Source organism: Perognathus longimembris, unplaced genomic scaffold (genome assembly GCF_023159225.1).
Source record: "Perognathus longimembris pacificus isolate PPM17 unplaced genomic scaffold, ASM2315922v1 HiC_scaffold_5261, whole genome shotgun sequence".
NCBI lineage: Eukaryota > Metazoa > Chordata > Mammalia > Rodentia > Heteromyidae > Perognathus > Perognathus longimembris.
In genome coordinates this window covers 1,379-8,780 of record NW_025960669.1, presented here as the reverse complement: position 1 = coordinate 8,780, position 7,402 = coordinate 1,379, and the positions used below count along the sequence as shown (strand labels likewise).

General features: G+C 45.2%; 1 pseudogene; it reads left to right on the top strand.

The window, feature by feature from the left end:
- Positions 1–3,386: 3,386 nt before the first annotated feature.
- LOC125345059 lies at positions 3,387–7,191 on the top strand (annotated as a pseudogene).
- The last annotated feature ends 211 nt before the right edge of the window (positions 7,192–7,402 follow it).

Below are 7,402 nucleotides of genomic sequence, written 5' to 3'. Positions count from 1 at the left end.
TCATTGAACTATACACAAAAATGTCTTGTATCTTTTAAATATCAAAGTCAGAAATGCTCACAGATGTCCTGAGAATAAAGAACATTAAGCAAGTTACCTATAAAAGCATGGCATGCATATGACAAATACAAATCATAGCTTATATTCATAATTTTTATAATACATACTGTCATTCAGATGCGCATATTTTTGGTAAGTTCAGTTCTGTTGATCAAAGATACAATGTAGACAATTCTCCATAATTATTTTAGATGTTTAGAAATAAACCCCACTCTACCTGTACCAACTTTCCTGTAGATGAAGTCAATTCATTTAGTGGCAAAATTTCACTGCGCTCAGTCTGAGTGGCGTGGTCTGAGGTGAAAAAGCCAATCTTTAGTTCATCAGAAATGTTAAGTCTGAAAAAAAAAAAGAAAAACTGAAAAGGTCAAATGTGCCTTGTGCTAGAAATAGGTGTCAAAAATGTCCTCATGAGCTGGGAATGTGGCTTAGCGGTAGAGTGCTTGCCTAGCATGCATGAAGCCCAGGGACTGATTCCTCAGCACCATATAAATAGTAAAAGCCGGAAGTGGCGCTGTGGCTCAAGAGGCACAGTGGTAGCCTTGAGCAAAAAGAAGCCAGGGACAGTGCTCAGACCCTGAGTTCATGGCCCAGGACTTGCCAAAAAAAACCCCAATAAACACAAACCAGAGATGTACTAATGGAGTGTTAAGATGCTGCCTTGAATGGCTTGTTTAATTTCCTAATCAACAGTACCAGGCTACATGTACTTCCATTTAAACAATAAATGTAGTTTTTGTATATTTGTATATATATTTTGTATATTTTTGTAGTTTTGATTGTTATTATAAAGGTGATGTCTACAGGAAGTTTTATCTTTTGCAATTTTATATTTGGATTCAATAAACTGCAATATTATATATGCATATGTGTTATCAAAGTTATGTTAAGCATTATTTGGTAGAAAGTATATGACCTAGTTTTATTTTTCTAAATGAACAAATAGTACAAGGAGAAAACTTTTTCCCATTTCCTGGAGTTCACTTACGTGAATATTATTTTATATGATCAGAGGCACGTGTGCATTGTGCCATTGAGTTTTTCCCTTAAGAGTGTCCTCCTTTGATCTGACTGTGTGTGAATGCCTACAGTCCTGTGCAGTTTATCATGTTCTGCTATATTTAGGAAGCAAATAGGTCTTTGTTGTTGTTTTTTTGTTCTTGTTTTTTTTTTTTTTGCCAGTCCTAGGCTTGGTCTTGGCCTGAGCACTGTCCCTGGGTTCTTTTTGCTCAAGGCTAACAATCTGCCACTTGAGCTACAGCATGACTTCTGGCCATTTTGTTTATATGTGTTGATATGGAATCGACCCCAGGGCTTCATGTATACGAGGCAAGCACTCTTGCCACTAGGCCATATTACCAGCTGGTATAGTTTAGAGAAAAACATTGTCATTTGTCTCTCTAAGCTTGGCTTACCTCACTTAACATGATTTGTTCTAGATCCATCCATTTCCCTGCAAATGACATAATATGACTCTTTCTAATGGCTGTGCAAAATTCCATTCCATACTAGTACCACATTTTTTTTGGCTGGGCATCTGGGCTATTTCCACAACTGCGCTACTGTACATAATACAGCAATGAACATGGATGTACAAGTGTCTTTACAGTATCCTGGTTTGTGATGTTCTAGGTAGATAGTCTTGATATGGCTGGGTGGTAAGGAAGGTATATGTTTAAGTTTGCTTTTTTGTTTTGTTTCTCCAGTCCTGAGGCTGAACTGAGGGTCTGGGCAGTGTCCCTAGGCTTTTTCTGAAGGCGAGCACTGTAGTGCCACTTCCAGCCTTTTCTGTTTATGTAGTACTGAAGAATTGAACCCAGGTTTCATGCATGCTTGGCAAGCGCTCTACCACTAAGCCACGTGTCCACCCCTTATGTTTGGTTTTGTTTTTGTTCTTGGTTTTGTTTTTGTTTCTTTGCCAGTCTGGGAGCTTGAAGTCAGGGCCTGAGTACTGTCCCCAGCTTCTTTTTGCTCAAGGCTAGCACTCTACCACTTGAACCACAGTGCCACTGTGGCTTTTCCTATATATGTGGTGCTGCGGAATCCAACCCAGGGCTTCATGTATACGAGGCAAGTACTCTACCACTTGGCCATATTCCCAGCCCTTAATGTAGGGTCTGCCCTGGGAGGGCTCCATGAAGATGTCCCTCACCTGACATGTCCCTCACCTGGTTAAGTCTCCACCCAGTTATCTGGGTAACCAGCAGACCTGGAGGCAGTTACTTCCCTCTGCCCTGAGGTCACAACCTAATCCACCTGGCAATACCCCCCTGCCCTTGCCCTAGATAAGGCAGGGCTGGGTGGGGGTCACCCCTTCTCTCAGGTCATGCATCACCTTGGCCACAGGCCAGCAGTTCAGTAATAAAGTGCCTGAGTACCAGGTGGCGGGCTCCTTACCGGCTACCTACTTTAAAACCTAACACTTATGTTTTGTTTTCCATAGGAACCTCCAGACTTCTGTTGAGAGTTTACATTCTTACCAACAGTGCAATTGGGTTTCCCACGCTCCCCCCTCACAGTCCTGCCAATATTTGTTGTTCAAATTCACAGTGTTCGCCAATCTAACTATGGTGAGATGGAATTTCAGAGTTGTTTGGATTTGCATTCCTTTGGGAGTAAACAACTTAAAAAACCATTAAAAGCTGAGCATAGTGGCTCATGCCTGTCATCCTATCTACTCACAAGGCTGGGATCTGCGGATCATGATGCCATGACAGCCTGGGTAGGAAAGTCCCCAACTAACCAGCAAAAAAGCCGGAAGTGGAGGTGAGGCTCAAGCGGTACAGTGCTCTCCTTGAGCAAAAAAGCCCAGCGACAGCACCCAGGCCCAGAGTTCAAGCCCCCATAACGGCATACACAGAGACGCAGACACAGACACAGACACACACACACACACACACACACACACACAGATCTAATAGGTTACCACTCCTAACAGCAAAAAAGACGTGGTATGTTTTTCCCTTGAGAGAGAAAAATGTAGGAATTTACAAATATTCACACGTATTTGTTTCTCACTTCATCTTCAGGTTTAAATGCTCAGTAACCACGACTTCCTCCACAAATATCGTCCCCCGGGTCTCACGGCTTTTTACCTAGTTATTTATTCAATCATTGTAAGTGATTAACACCGTAGCAGTGTCGTCGAGGCTCTCAAGGCTTGCAAGCGGAACTCAGATCTAGATTGGGACTTTTTTTAGGCTAAAGAAACAGCGAATGGGAACCGGACGAGGTTTAGAGTAACGCGGCACACACTCTCACAGCGCGCATGCGCCTGCGGGAGCTCGCGCAAAGACTTCCGGGAAACGACCGGATCCCCAATCGCAGCCCGAGGCTGGCTGGAGGCAATTTCGGATGGGAGCCGAGCCCGCCGCGCCCTCGCCTTCTGCTTGCACACTTTGGTGCGAATGAAGCCTACCGGGGCCGCAGCTGTGGCGGTTCCGCTGCCGTGGCTGCGGGAGGCTGAGCGGAGTTTCTGGTCGTCCTCTGCGCGATGAGCGGACGGCAGCGAACGCTTTTCCAGACGTGGGGCTCCAGCCTTTCCCGATCCTCCGGGGCCCCGGGTTGCAGCCTCCCGAGGGAGCGGCCTCGGGACCCCGGCGTCCGCAGCTCCCGGGCGCCGTCGGTTGTCCGCCGCGGTCGAGGAGGCCCAGCCCGAGTCCGATGACGAGGTGTTGCTGGTGGCGGCGTTCGAGGCCGAGCAGCGGCTGAGGGGAGAGAATGGCGGCTTCTGCACCTCCTCGGGCGCCCTGTGGATTTATCCCACCAATTGTCCGGTCCGAGACTACCAGCTGCGCATCTCCCGGACCGCCCTGTTCTGTAACCCGCTCGTCTGCCTGCCTACCGGGCTGGGGAAGACCTTCATTGCCGCAGTGGTCATGTACAATTTCTACCGCTGGTTCCCTTCTGGCAAGGTGGTTTTCATGGCGCCCACCAAGCCTTTGGTGACACAACAGATCGAGGCTTGCTACCAGGTGATGGGTATTCCGCAACCCCACATGGCCGAACTGACAGGTATGTTAGTAGGAATGGATGAAGAGCCGGGTTCCCAAGGGGATGTGGACGTATTCTGGTGGAAATAGAACTACTGGAACTCCTGCACCATGTACAGTAGTTCGCATGCAAACATACACATATCCCATTCTCTCCCATGGCAGGTTTTGTAGCAAGTCTAGTACTGATTACTTTATTTAGCTTTCAGAGATTACCTTTGTATAGCTTGTCAATATTTGGAAGCAATGAAGAGTGTATAATCTCTAGATAATTGTGGTATTCATCTCAAGAAAAACTTCTCTGTTGTATATTTTTGCTTCTCTTCAATTCGTGTGCACTTCTGCAGGAATTATGTAAATATAACCTACTTGCGGCCTTTGGTTAGAGGCAGCTTTGACATTTGGGCAACATCAGCGCTTTAATGTGTGGCCTAATAGGCCTGGCATGAGTAGCCCCTGCCTGTGCTCCCAGCTACCTCGAGGCTGCAATGGGGAGGATGAAGGTTCCAGGCCATCCCAGGCCAAAAAACAAACAAACAAACAAAAAAGTTGACAAGTCTCTAACTAGAAGAGGCTGGGCCTGAGGTTATCCAACTGGCATCCGAACTTAATGGGAACATCAATAGGAAGATAGTTATCCAGGCTTTCCCTGGGCAAAGTGAGTCCCATGTCTTCAAAATCAGGAGAGCCTCTGCCTTAGCAAGTGCATAAAGCCTTCAGTTCCAACATCAGGTCCACTAATCAATCAGTAACAAAAAATAATGAAAATATCATTCCAGTGCATTGTGAAAATTGTTCTTCACTTAACCAATGTACCAAACCATTCATAAAGTTGTCCAGATTATATGACTTTGTAGATAAACAATATGAAGTTTATTTATTGGCTGAATTGCAGATTCAGATTCATTCTACCACTTGAGCCACATCTCCAGCTTCAGTGTGAAGTTTAGAGGTAGACTGTCACTTTAATTTGCAGGTTCTACTCAAGCTGTCACCAGGAAGGAAATATGGTCCAGCAAGAGAGTTCTGTTTCTTACACCTCAGGTCATGGTAAATGACCTTACTAGAGGAGCTTGTCCTGCTGCTGATGTCAAGTGTGTAGTTGTTGACGAAGCTCATAAGGCTCTTGGAAACTATGCTTATTGCCAGGTAAGAATTTTGTGTGGTGTATTCTGTAGTGTATATTGTTAAGATGTATTTTGCAGAGGATCATTATTAGTGATGGAAGTTTTTTTTTTTTTTTTTTTTTTGGCCAGTCCTGGGCCTTGGACTCAGGGCCTGAGCACTGTCCCTGGCTTCTTCCCGCTCAAGGCTAGCACTCTGCCACTTGAGCCACAGCGCCGCTTCTGGCCGTTTTCTGTGTATGTGGTGCTGGGGAATCGAACCTAGGGCCTCGTGTATCCGAGGCAGGCACTCTTGCCACTAGGCTATATCCCCAGCCCGTGATGGAAGTTTTTGATGGTTGTTTATTATCCCATAATAGGTGGTCATAGGAAATACTCTTGCTCACTTTTTTAAAAATTTTGTTTTGTTTTGCCAGTCCTGGGCCTTGAACTCAGGGCCTGAGCATCATCCCTGGCTTCTTTTTGCTTAAGGCTTGCGCTCTGCCACTTGAACCACAGTGCTACTTCTGGCTTTTTCTATATATGTGCTGCTGAGGAATTAAACCCAGGGCTTCATGCATACAAGGCAAGCACTCTACCACTAGGCCATATTCCCAGCCCCTGTCTTGGTTATGTTAATCAGTGTCTTTGCTCTCCCTCCCTCTCCCTATCCCTTCCTCCCTATTTTCTTTCCTTTTCCTTTTTTAAAAAAACTTAACAGATGTCAGGTGTGCATCATGGATGGCACAGTGATGTAAAGTAGGATATTGGTAGAGTTTGGAAGCTAAGATAATAATTCAAGGACTGTAAGTAGACATATAGGACTATTCCATGGCAGCCAGGTCAGGTAATTTTAAATGTCAATATCATAAGGACGAAATATGTACCTGCCTGATACTGCCTTTCCTTTCTATGTAGATACCAAGTACAGGTGTGGGAGCAATGGGATGTACTTATAGAGGTCATTTACTTCTCGCCACTAAATAGAAATGGTTTCTATTTATCTGTTATGATAAGGACACTGGCCCTACCTGTCCTACTTAAGGAACAGAACATGAAGCATGCATTTTATTCTTAGTAGTTTGAATGGACGGTGTAGGCTATAGGGAATATGACCTGCAAAGACTCATTAGAAATATTTAGCTGGAGCCAGCACCAGTGACTAACACCTGTAATCCTAGCTACTCAGGGGTCTGAGATCTCAGGATCACGGTTTGAAGGCAGCCCAGGCAGGAAGGTCCTTGAGGCTCTTATCTCCAGTTAACCACCAGAAAACTGGCAGTGGTACTGTGGCTCAAAGTGGTAGAATGCCAGCCTTAAGTGGAAAAAGCTCTGGCACAGCCCCCAGGCCCTGAGGTCCAGCCCCACAACCAACAACAACCAACAACAAAAAAGAAGTATTTAGCTGGAGGCTGGGGTTGTGGCTCAAGAAGTAAGCCTTGCAAATGCAAGGCCTGGAAACAGGCCTTGAGTTGAATGTCCAGTACTGCTAGGAGAGGAAGGGAAGGAAGTAAAAGAAACAATGTGATTAGGATGATACTTAAGGCTTAAGAGATTAGAGTGGAAAAGGGAGCGTGATAGCGAATGTGAGATTGGAAGAGTAGCATGACGCCCAGTTTTCTGTTTTGGAACACTCACTTGTGAAAATGTTTGAGTTCTATTGGTGGGGCTGTTGGGTGTGGTCTATTGGTTTTAAGCGGAAGTTCTTATATTGGGTTAATAGTATTTTTAATTTACTTAGGGGGCATGTTGGTAGTATTTGGTTATACAACTGCTATAGCAACTGATGACTATCCTGAGACTTGGGGGTCTAGCCTATGGTTATGATTTCTGTTATTATCAGGAATTCTGTTGGAGGTAGTTTATACAACGTGCCTTAATTTTCTTTTGTGGGTGAAGTAGGTTTTTTTTGCATTTTGTTTTTTTGTCAGTTGTGGAGCTTGAACTCTGAGTCTGGACGCTGTCCATGAACTCTTGCTCTCAAGGTTTGTCCTCTCCGACTTGAGCCACAGCACCACTTCTGGCCGTTTCTGTAGATGTGGTGCTGAGGAATCGAACCCTGGGCTTCATGAATATGAGGTAAGCACTCTTGCCACTAGGCCACATTCCCAGTCCCCACTAATGGTTTTCTAGTGGTTAACTGGAGGTAAGAGTCTCATGGGCAACTGCACGGGTTGGCTTTGAAGTTCACATCCTCAGATCTCAGCCTCCTGAGTTGCTAGGATTACAGGTGTGAGCCACTTGCGT